The sequence below is a fragment of the Alosa pseudoharengus genome, unplaced genomic scaffold (assembly GCF_046254945.1).
Source record: "Alosa pseudoharengus isolate Yale_2024_CS ecotype anadromous, Long Island Sound unplaced genomic scaffold, YU_APseudo_1.1 YU_APseudo_1.1_scf_16, whole genome shotgun sequence".
NCBI lineage: Eukaryota > Metazoa > Chordata > Actinopteri > Clupeiformes > Clupeidae > Alosa > Alosa pseudoharengus.
Window position 1 is genome coordinate 26,216,200 of NW_027468630.1, and position 12,491 is coordinate 26,228,690.

Here is a 12,491-nt window from a genome sequence, read left to right on the forward strand (position 1 = left end):
TTTGTTTGTCATCAAAAGCTACGATGAAACGGCAACAAATAGGCCAGGGATTCCCAAACTGTGGTACGCGTATACCCCCGGTGGTACGCGAGCTGCTTCTAGGGGGTACGCGAGATGAAAAGGGCTATGGCGGAAGTTTAAATTTTTTGTCCATTTTAAATCTTTTGTAATTAATTCATGAATAAATACATTATTTCGAATCAGGTCATAATGATATGGAAACATGAAATTAAAGGATATCATTTATAAACTCTGTATGTGTTCATCAAAAAAAGGGCAGCTTATTACACATGACGCCTGGAATAATGCGTTACTTTTGAATGCGTTGGATGGTCCATGGGGGGAAAGTTTCGCGGATATAACAGGTTTTTGAAAACAACAAAAACAGAAAGGAGGGAAGGAGCAAAGCTAGGAGTTATTTCAGATGGGCAAGAAAGGTAACATTAAGCTATAGGCTTTACATTTAACAAACTAAAGGTAGCCTATAAGTTTAGCCTTTCTAGGCTGTATAGCCTAATGTTGTCCAAACGAATACATCCTTGTCATGCGTTGTTGTAGGCCTATTACAAGATATTGTATGTGGATGTAGTTAGGCTACTATGCAGGCTAATTTTCATAGTTTTTTAACTGACCAAATGCACGCACCTAAAACCGGGAAACGGAACGTTTTTATGTGTTTATGTGTTGGATGGTGGGGGTACGCGAGCCGAGTCGGAATGTAGGCGGTGGTAAGCTGGGGGGAAGTTTGGGAACCGCTGAATAAGCTATAGCCTACGCTATGTAGGCTAAAGAGTCGTATAGTGGGGAGTTTATTGTTTCGTTTTGGCAAGTAGCCGTGTAATAAGCGGGATAATGTATAGAACGCCGGTCATTATCGGGAAATAGGTACAGTCCCAGATAGCAAAGGGGCGTTGAATCCACGTTTGTTTGAAGCGGCGGAGGTTGATTCAACGTGGATTCAACGCCCCTGTGCTATCAGGGGTAGCCCTGTTGGGACCTATGTATGGACGACACGGTGGTCTGTTCACAGAAGTTAATGCACGGTCGAGGTTGTAAAACGGCCCCGACGCGAAGCGGGTTTAAACCTCGTAGTGCATTAACTTCTGTGAACAGACCACCGTGGAGTCCATTATCCCGCTTATTCCACTGTTGCCACTTGCGTTGTGTTCATTTCCTGTTACAATTTAAACGTTTTAATCGCTAAAACTGTCTTGTTTGTAGAACTAATTTCTTCCGACACATATCAACTAATTTCTCAACTCACAGGACAAACTGCCTTTACTAGTTCTAAATGGATGGTTGCTACCATAGACTGTATAGAACTTAGTTCTATACAGTCTATGGTTGCTACGGCCAAAGGCCAGTCGTTAGTTCTATCTCTCCCGTTGTCAAGCGGGCGTATCCCAAGATTCTGATGAACTTCAGCTTTGAAACATCGCTATTTTACTTAGCCTGCTGTCATCCATCTAGCTAAAAGCCACCTTCGTCATATGCTACAATGTTGCAATGTTCTGAACGTCTGCATTTTACAGCTCGGATGCAACGTGACAGTTCATTTAAACTTCACAACGAGTTTGGCGAATTTATATACAAGTGTGATACGGCCAAAAAATGGATCTACTTCATAGGTGTGCAGATAACATACGGTTAATGGTCGTTCTAAATTACGTAGGACAATTCGCTTATATCACCTAACTGCCATTATGAGCGAAAGCGAGGCTTGGGTTGGTAGTAACATGGGCGTGGCTTCGGTGGAGGCGAGAAAACACTGAGCTGTCACTGTCTGACAAGCAGCACGGTCATGGACATATGCTGGACCGAAAACTTACAGCTGGCCCCCCCAATAACTGCTGGACAAGTCGAAACTTGGGCAGATGAAGGGCATCCCATCCCTGGAAGTGTCCAAAAAAAGGGATACAGCAACTTTATCGAGGGGTATATTCATGACATTAAAGGTAATTAGCCTCACTGTTCCTCAGCCACGTGGTTCTAGTCCTGATACTCCATACAGGGAGGGGGGATTCAGTCCATTAGCAAGTAGGGTGGAATTCTTCATGATGCAAAATACCTGTAGAAAGTCTTATATGTATCTACTGATGTAAAGGTCATTGACAATGGGTAGATTGCTGCCAATACTCTGTACTGTTGTAACCACCTGATGCAGTACACCACAGGAAGTGAGGATGTGCTCCACAACACAGCTGTACATGGAAGCAAGAACTAAGGTGTCAAGGCCAGCATGATTCAGCCTCCTAAGGAAGTAGACAAACAAGGCGGGCCTTGTTTACATGCTGGCTGTCTTGTTGCTTGTGGAAGGACACCACATTATCAGCTCCTTTGATGTAGAGAGAGGGGATCTTGGGGGATTGAAGGATGATTGTGTTAATGGTGCAACTGATGAGCAGTCATTCATTGGAATCCTTGCTCTCCAAACATGCCAGAGTCAGGAGAACCACAGATGAGCAGAAATTAGTACTGGAACACTTATTTCTGTAGGTGTTCTGTTGGAGTCATATAATGTAATGCAACCCAAACATCAGGATATCAGGAGCAAGGATCTGTGAAAACATAAGTAGAGGGGACAAATTTAAAATAAGTCTAGAAAACATTAGGACAAATTTATACATGGTTCTATTTTGTATATTGGCAAACGAAAGGCACATATGATACGTTTTAAGCTCCAACTCAAAGGCAAAGAAATTTCACCTAACCAAACCATATATTTTCTGAAAGCTTTTCACTAGTAGATGTGAATTAACATACATTAGGACATATCCCACCTTTCTGCAAACTTTGGCGGCCAAAAATCTGTACATGGTTCTATTTTGTATGTATAAATCTAATGTGAAAATATAAGGATAGATCATCTTAAGAACCCTAAATGATATATTTTTGGAATTATTGTAGTGTGTAAATGTGATTTAAGATATAATAAGTTATATTCCACCCTTCTGTGGTCTTGACAATATCATATGCCAGGATGAGATCACTGTTCTGAGTGACGGATAATTTTGAGCACTGGTAGTTTTTAGGGTGAAATATAAGGATAGATCATCATGTAGTGTATAGATATGATTTAAGCTATAATAATCTGTATTCCACTGTTCCTGCAAACTTTTGTGCACATATACTGGTGAATGAAGGATATATATGACACGTTTCAAGCTACAAAACGAAGGAAAGGCATATTCACCGAACTGTACATTTTCTGAAAGCCTGTCACTAGGTGTCCCACCTTATTGAAGTTCACGGCCATCACAAAGCAGAAGGGCAGCACTGCACACATGGGACCCTCTCGAACTTCTGTAGGATGTAAAGGCAAGACTTTTAGAAAGTATATGCTTTAGGTGGTTGAATTACCTGTCCCTAATAGTGGAGTCCACAATGGCCAGGGTGGTCCATATCACAGCAAGGCCTGAACAACCTGCAAACGTTATTCACCTTATAATACAATTGCACTGACCTCATCTGACATTAGAGTAAAGAAAAAATGCTTCCCAATTATGTCAATGGAAGATTGTCAATTATCATTATTTAAGGTTTTGGAGTTAAATATTCAAAGTAGATGTTATGGCTACAACCCAATAGGTGTCCCTGGCATTGTTCATTGTGTTGTACAATCTAAACTCACTGATTAAAACACCTAATTACCAGTTAAAATCTATTTAGCAGGTTTTAAGTGCATTGTTATGCTAATCCCATCCCATGCAGGATAGTAGGCTATAAATAAATAAACAAATATATAAAACAAATAAATCGCCTATTAAGCAATTGAGAAAAATAACCCATTTTCGTAGGCCATCTGAGAATCAAAATTCTCAAGGTTCATGCTCATCTCATAATAATTAAATCCTTGTATTTGTATAACAACAGTATATCGTGCAGTAGCCTACTAACGTTAGTCCTTATTATAATTATTAGCCTGTGTAGTCGCTAACTTTAGTTGCCAATGTTTTGTTTGGCGATGCCAGCGATAGTGTTGGTGCATACGATTCATAAACGCCTCTTCAGGAGATTCAGTCTCTCATCTTCTGGGGTTTCAGAGTTAAACAAAAGTATTAAATTAATATAAATTGTAGCAAATGCCCGACTGTTACCTGTATTCTCCGCCATCTTTACATACCCTGTGTAAACAAGTGTAAGGGACAGCAATAGTTTCCGGATTGCCAGCCAATGGGAGCAACCAGTGCTAACGACCAATCATATACAGAATGCACACACTTTAAGATTTTAAAGTGATGAAATGAGCTACACTTTCTCTTGCAAATGTAGTTGTAGTCTTATCACTACCAATCAAAAGAGGGGGTTTGTTAATATTCTAATATTCTTTTTCTCTAGAAACCACCATAGCAACCAACAAGATTACCATAGTAACCAGCATAGCAACCAACATGATTACCCTAGCAACCAGCATAGCAACCGCTATGTTTAGTATAGCAGCCAACATATCTACCATAGCAACAACCCAGGAACCATCTCACTTACCCTACCATTGACCTAACAACCACCACCATAATGTCAACCTAGCAACCACCATAGCAACCAACATGATTACCCTAGCAACCAGCATAGCAACCGCTATGTTTAGTATAGCAGCCAACATATCTACCATAGCAACAACCTAGGAACCATCTCAATTACCCTACCATTGACCTAACAACCACCACCATAATGTCAACCTAGCAACCACCATAGCAACCAACATGATTACCCTAGCAACCAGCATAACAACTGCTTTGTTTAATAAAGCAACCACCATTTCTACCATGGCAACAACCTAGGAACAATCTCTATTACCCTACCACATTGCAACCACCATATCTACCCTAGCAGCACCCTAGCAACCATCTCAATTACCCTATGAACCACCATAGCAACAAACAAGATTACCCTAGCAACCAGCATAGCAACCAACAAGATTACCCTAGCAACCAGCATAGCAACCACTTTGTTTAATATAGCAACCACCATTTCTACCATGGCAAAAACCTAGGAACCATCTCTATTACCCTACCACATTGCAACCACCATATCTACCCTAGCAGCACCCTAGCAACCATCTCAATTACCCCATCAATAACCTAGCAACCACCACTACAATTTCAACCTAGCAACCACCATAGCAACCAACAAGATTACCCTAGCAACTAGCATAGCAACCAACAAGATTACCCTAGCAACCAGCATAGCAACCACTTTGTTTATTATAGCAACCAACATATCTACCATAGCAACAACCTAGGAACCATCCCAATTACCCTACCACTGACCTAACAACCACCACCATAATGTCAACCTAGCAACCACCGTAGCCACCAACATGATCACCCTAGCAACCAGCATAGCAACCACTTTATTTAATATAGCAACCAACATATCTACCATAGCAACAACCTAGGAACCATCTCAATTACCCTACCACTGACCTAACAACCACCACCATAATGTCAACCTAGGAACCACCACAGAAACCAACAGGGTAATACCCTAGCAACCAACATAGCAACCACTATGTTTAGCATAGCAACCACCATTTCTACCATAGCAACAACCTAGGAACCATCTCAATTGCCCTAGCAACAACCTTGCAACCACTACCTAAATGCCAACCTAGCAACCACTATTCTGCTTTATTTGCCCCATCATTTTATTTACATAGACTAATTGACTAGTCGCACAAAAGGCTCCTCGGTGGGCTCGTCTATCTCCGGTCGAGTGTTAGCTGTGTTGTAACGACATCCTCTGTTATATTCTGCTCCTTACATGTTCACTCCGACACTGAATTACTTGTTTGGCCAATAATAACAAATTTAACACATGCATAAATCCTTCTTTATTGTAAAGTGCTGATTCACTAGGTGCCACAACCAACCTAGTCGGTGTAGACACTAATTACATTAACAATAGTGGCAGGTTCAAACACACCTGGCTCCATCGGAAACAAATGAGCCCACCAAGAGCCACTCGTGCAACAAGCCTATACATAGTTGTGTATTGTATACCTGGATGTCATTTAATATTAGCAATACTCACAAAATGTATGTTCGTTTTGCCCTGCATGCATTGGGACAGGGCATGCCTCCTCTTCTTCAGGGCCAGGCTTCACAGATTGTGTCTTGGCATTGCTGAAGCACAATTAAGGTGTAACAGTAAACATCAGTAAAATTATTTCAAAGGTTTGAAACATGAAATGGCCAATGGTTATAATTACATTATCTCTAGCATGAAAAAGGAAGAGCCTATGCAAAAATGGCCTTAAGAATACATTAGGCCTACATAAACTGTTGTGGGTAAATATTCAAATACTACAATACTAAAAAATAACTCCTATAGGCCTACTTCAAATGTCAACACTGGTTTTGGAGGAATATTTGTAGTTCATATGCAGGAAAATACAAGCACATTAAAAGCTGCACTACATAGTAGCCTACACTGCAGAAATGCAATACTTTGGACACAGAAATGTTGGCTTTTTTTCAGGATAAAACGGTAATAACCTATAATAACAACATGTTTTGTCCCATGAGTTACCCAGACCCAAGGATAAATAACTTATTGTGAGATTGACCTGCTTAAAACAAGGCAATTTAAGCATAACGTGTCGAATAATGATTTATTTAGCTAATTCATGTAGGCCTATAATTTGACCATATCTTTTACACTTACAAGACTTTGAACTGCACTGAAAAATTGCACTAAAATCGCACGATTGTAGGCTTTGTACACCATGAAGGAGTGTTGTTCAGGATAACTAGGCTTATATTTTGTTCGAAAACAACAAAAAACAGCATTATTGTTTACAAAATGTACGTCGCTTAACTTTCTCCACATGGCTCGCTCTATGCCGCGTTTCCGCTTTCTTGTGGTTGCGTGTGTCACATGACCGTAACCAGCTTCGCCGTTACCGGATGTTTACATATCTCGCTACTGCTGTCTAGTATCGAAGCTAGTGCAAACACAAGAAAATGGTCCATTTGTTGATCAGTTGTGAAAGCACATATCGATTACATTCTGTATAAACAAACATAAATATGTAAAACAAGTTGTTTACAAAAGAAGTAGGCCTACCCCTAGCTCAGAAACGAATAAAATGGTAGTTACCTTGCTGGTTTGGTCCTTCTCAGGCAGAATGAGGGTCTGGCGAGCTACGAGATATCACGTTGCTGCAGCTTCAAAAGAATGTAACAGACATTTTTTCGCCATGCTATTTTGTAAGCCTGTTAGATTTTCAGACTGGGTTGCGTGACGGCATCACCTTTGATGGACATTTGATTTCCTTTCGTCTATATCTGACGGTGAGGGATTAACATGAATGTCTATCTGACGGACCCCCACGTCGAAAAACGACGCAAAGGGTACACCTTTCTCGTTGGAATTTGACGCCAAGGAACCTTGACCATGCGTCAGACCTTTGACGAGTAGGGAGTGAGACTGTGTTGGCGAGAACAAACTGCTAACGTTAACGTTAACTAATAAAGTGAGCTACCTAAAATGACTAGTGAACAACATTAGCCTAATGTTACTGTTATTATTTATTGTTGTTATAAATGACCAATATGTTCGTTTCGTTTGTCAATATTGTTTTGCCAATGTATGCACTGTCATATAGTTCGCCTGTGCTTTCTCTTTACGGTAAACAATACACCAATCCGCCGCGAACTTTATGGGCGCTGCCATCTTGCCTGCCGCCATTACTGCGTGCCTGCGGAGTGTGACGGTGTGACACTTGCTAATGGCTTTTCAATGAAAGCATCCTGTCAGAGAATATCAAATAGGAGATCCTGCTCATGAAAAAATGTTAGGTGAAAGGGAACATTGGGTAGATGATGTCAGGCAGTGGCCAAAACTTACCGATTAAGGTAATTTATTGACAACATAATGTATTAAGACGTGTATTAATTAATGACAACAATAAACCGAATGCTATCATTAGTAGCTGTGTTGCTAATATGTTCACAAGCTTCAGAAGTTGCAAATAACTATTAGCCACGACCACTTGTAGCAGTAAAATACATGTTCTTACAGGTATTCAGGATTATTTTATTAATCGTATGTATTTCATCCACTTTTAATGCTCATCTTGGTCCTCCACTCGACAAGGAACTCTGTGTAATCCGTAAGCCTGTAAACATGGGCACTCAATGTGCAACAAAGGTTTGTGAATTTCACAAACGGTTTAATTCTAGGTCTGTATATTCCTACTGTTGTTAAAACAGCCGACCACACAACACGCTTTTCCCGGCATCACTGAACAGCATACGTACTAAATAAAAATTAAGAAAAAGAAGAAGATTTCGCATCTACAGCTAACGTCTGCTACAGCCGCCTACGGGACCAACACATTATTTTGCTACTTCCTTAGCAGCAAGGCAACGCAGTAATGGCGGCGCTGTTTTACTTCCGTGTTTCGCCGGATTTGTGTATAGGTTGAGGACGTGGCAAGCTAGCTAGCCAGCGCAGCACAATTTAATGTAGCTAACGTTAACGGTGTTAACAGGTGGCAGACAGAAAACACGTCTTCCAAACGTAGCATTAACATGCGTCAACCAGCTGGAAAAATGAATTCAAATATATAATGTTAATCTTTATCTTCTTTGATGTGCTCATTTTGTGAATACTAGTCAGGAGGAGAGAGGATGGGTGCACAGTGAAAGCTAGGGCATTTCCATCCATGAGGAAGACACAGACACCCTACACAGTTCAGGTAGTCAGGCTAGCTATTCAGAGGCTGTACATTTCCTAGTGTAGAGCAGGAGTTCTCACTTCTCAGTCAATTTCAATCCCACATATTTATTTTCTGTACAGAATTACAATTTAAACAGGATCACATAAATTGTAATCTGTTGTACAGAGGTACTTGAATCAAAATAATGCTGTTTGATTTTTAACCAAAACAATCACCATTTGGAAGTAAACCCCAAAATCCTTTTTAAATGTGCCGAACTCCTGATTCTGGTACACATTACTATGGTATGTGTCAGTGCTTGTGTTACAGTTCTATATACTTATCCTTACTATATCATTTAAAATTGAACATTCAACTAATGTGACGAGAGTAGAATAACACTTTTTTACTGTATTTTTGTCTTTTTCAGGGGGACCTTTCAGCTGGAAATCCAGTTATCGGCGAGGTGATATGCAACTGCAAAGCTGGCCTGGGCCGTTGTGCACATGTTATTGGCTTACTGTACACATTAGCACACTACCAGAAGTTGGGATTGAAGTCTGTCCCCCCTGTGCAAAGCAAGACGTCATTGCCTCAAACCTGGCACATCCCTCAACGTTCGCTGGGTTTAACACCTAAACCCATTAATTTAGTGGAAATAAATCAAATAAAGCCACAGCAAAATGATCTGGCCCCTGCTACAAAGGTACGGAGTGAAGGGGTTGTCAGTAACCTTTATTGTCCAGTGTCACTTCCCCTTCCTTGTAGACTTTGCAGAGAGATTGCAAAGACATCTTAATGAAATAGGAAGCACATGTCAGTTGGCATCTTTAATGAACTCCCAAACGTATGAGCCACAGTATATTCCATCACCTTATGGTGACATTCCTCTCGGGTCTGTCCTGAGTTATCATATTCAGCCTGTAGTAATCCCCTCTGATAACTATCCTCCCTTTGCATTGCCTCTCCAACCTTGTAGTTTCACCACTGTTCTGAGTCAGAAAGAGTTGGATTATTATAATGGCATTTCAGTGACACAATCAGACTCTGAACATATAGAGAGAGAAACAAGGAACCAAAATGACAGCAAACTTTGGCATCGTGTACGGTCTGAGCGCATTACATCAACTACCTTTAAAAGGGTGTGCTCAAGACGAGGTGACTTTGAGAGTCTCGCTGTCAACTTACAGAGGAATAAAAGACCAGTACAAACAAAAGCTTTGCAAAGAGGCATCACAATGGAGCCAGTGGCTGCACAGAAATACACTTCAATCACTGGAAACAGTATCCTGCCATGTGGATTTGTGATTAACCCTGCCGCTCCTCACTTAGGCGCAACCCCAGATAGGAGAGTGATTGACCAATCTGAGGACTGCCCTTATGGCCTCTTGGAAATTAAGTGTCCGGATAAATATGCCTGTGTAGATTGTCCTTACCTCACACAAGATCTAGATGCCAATTTATCATTGAAAGAGGGCCACGAGTATGGTTTTCAAATGCTTGGACAAATGGGTCTCACTGGGGCAACCTGGTGTGACTTCTTTGTCATGTCTCACACTGACTTTCACTTAGAGAGACTGTATTTTGATGCAAACATGTGGGCGGATGTGAAGCAGAAACTAGACTGCTTCTATTTCCAACACTTCTTACCAGCTCTTTTGAAGTGAAGAAGATGTAGTTTAGTGCAGCAAGTGTTATTTTCAGGCTTGACTAATCAGTTCATCTTTCCTATTTGTACCACATTTTACACAACCTTTTGTGATTTATACAAATATGTAAGTAAAGAGCTGTTTGTACTTCATTATAAACGTCTGCTATGTTTTTTTCCACAAAACAAAATGTTACTACTCTACTGTAAATGAAAATACAAACACAAAGTCTTACCTTCTTTCTGCACATTTATTAATTCATTTAGGTGTAAGCATTTAAAAACATTTCATACAAAGTGACTTTAACGTCAACATATACAGTGCAGTACAGTGCGATGCACTATTGAATAACAAGTTATAAAAATAACATAAAATTGTAACATACAGTAACTTGAGCCCTGTTAAACATATGTACATGAATGAGACCAAGAATGAGACTAATGGCACGATTAGAATAATGGGCCCTGAAAAGTTGTGAGCAGGGCACACACCTTCCATACTTGGTTTATAGACCCCATAGTGGTCATGGGTAATGTTCTGTCAAAGATATGGTATTCTTTAATTCTTCTAATAGCCCTTTCAACGTGAATCCTAAGACGAGCGATTTCCTGAGTCTTTGCCACCTGCTCTGTAGTAAGCTGTCTGTCAGACCTTAGGAATGGTGGTATTACTAGACTGACATTCATGGCAGACAATAGGTCTGCAATAGGGAAGCCTTTGTCTACCATCACCTCGTCCCCTTCCTCCAGCAAAGAGAGAATGCCTGAAGACTTAGTGATTTCTTTGTCTGATATTGACCCTGTGTACAAGTCACTAATGAATGTTACTGCACCATATGGGCTTATGCCAACTAAAGACTTAAGTGTGGTGGTTCCTTTGTAATGGGAATATGTTTCAGAATTTAGTACTTTTGAGCTGGGCCTTTGGACATGCAATTCTGTGCAGTCTAAGATTATTCTGGTACGTGGGAAAGTATTTTTGAAGGACTGAGGCATGAGTTCATTTACCGTCTGTCGTGAGGGCCAAATAGGAATAGATCCCAATGTGTAGTAGAGGAAATTTGTCCAAGTGATGCAAATTCTACTGACAGTTGTTTGAGATACATTAAAACGGGTAGCAAGGTCCTGCACTAAAAAACCCTGCCTCAAGCGGCACAAGAAGAGAAAGAACTGATCAATAAGAGGTAGGCTTTGCTCTTGAAATCCCTTTCTAATGATGGGCTGATCTGCTTGTTTTAGTCTTTTTGCTTGACTCCAACCTACCATGTTCTCAGCCGTAGGTTTCAAAGCCATAAAAACAGCCATGAGAGTCAGATAGTCTTTAAATCCTGTGTAGAACATAATTAGCCTGTCATCACATTGGAATCGTTCAAGAAAGAACCGGTTATTTCTTAGTTTCTCAAGCTCCTCCTCTTTTGATGCGATGGTCTTGCGTGCCTCTTGAAGCTGTTCCTCCAGTGGCAGGGGTCTTTGGTCGTAATCATGATCTGCATGTGGTAAACTTGTCTCCACGGTGCTGAAAAAAGTGCAAAGAAAAACAATGTTGCAATGTTGTAGCCGTCTGAGTAGTGTATTATGTCTTTTCACCTAACTGAGCAGTGTTAAAGCTTAGTAAACAAACATATGGATTACCTGTATGTAGATGTCAGGTCATCATCAGGTATGTCCTCTACACATGTGATAGCATCTGCATCACTGAACAACAATAGATACATGATTTTCCTTACATCCGATGACATTTAACTGATAGTGACATGTTGGCAGGTTAACTGTTTAGTTAACAATTACCTTGAAAGATTTTTTTCATAAAGCCTAATAATTTGTAGAACTGAGTGAAGGAATTAAATAAAATTTCATAACTAAGAAACATGCTATTATTAATATTCTGCTGCCTGTCAGCTGACAATGTCTCAGTTTATAAGTTAAGTTTAAAGTTGTCTGGATAGATTTCAAAAGTGACATAAAAGGAAAAACAGAACAATCTCTCAATCTGCATTTAGCTTCAACATTAACATTAAGTGTTCCTGCTTGCCAGTCTTTAGTTTATCACGTTGTACTTTTAGTTAATGACACTTGGTGGGTGTATATGTACATTACCTTGTTCTGCTCAGTTTCCTCCGGCCAGGCTTAGAGGACCATGCAAACAGAGTCGGTACAGTCCCTTCCTTAAGCTTCTTG

At 40.4% G+C, this 12,491-nt stretch overlaps 1 long non-coding RNA gene across 1 annotated transcript; it reads right to left on the reverse strand.

Moving 5' to 3' along the window:
• Nucleotides 1–1,969: 1,969 nt before the first annotated feature.
• Nucleotides 1,970–6,045, reverse strand: LOC143126290 (uncharacterized). The gene is made up of 3 exons (XR_012987444.1): nt 6,034–6,045; nt 3,236–3,303; nt 1,970–2,558 (listed from the first exon to the last, which is right to left on the reverse strand). It is a non-coding gene; the product is annotated as an uncharacterized LOC143126290 (long non-coding RNA).
• Between the last annotated feature and the right edge of the window lie 6,446 nt (nt 6,046–12,491).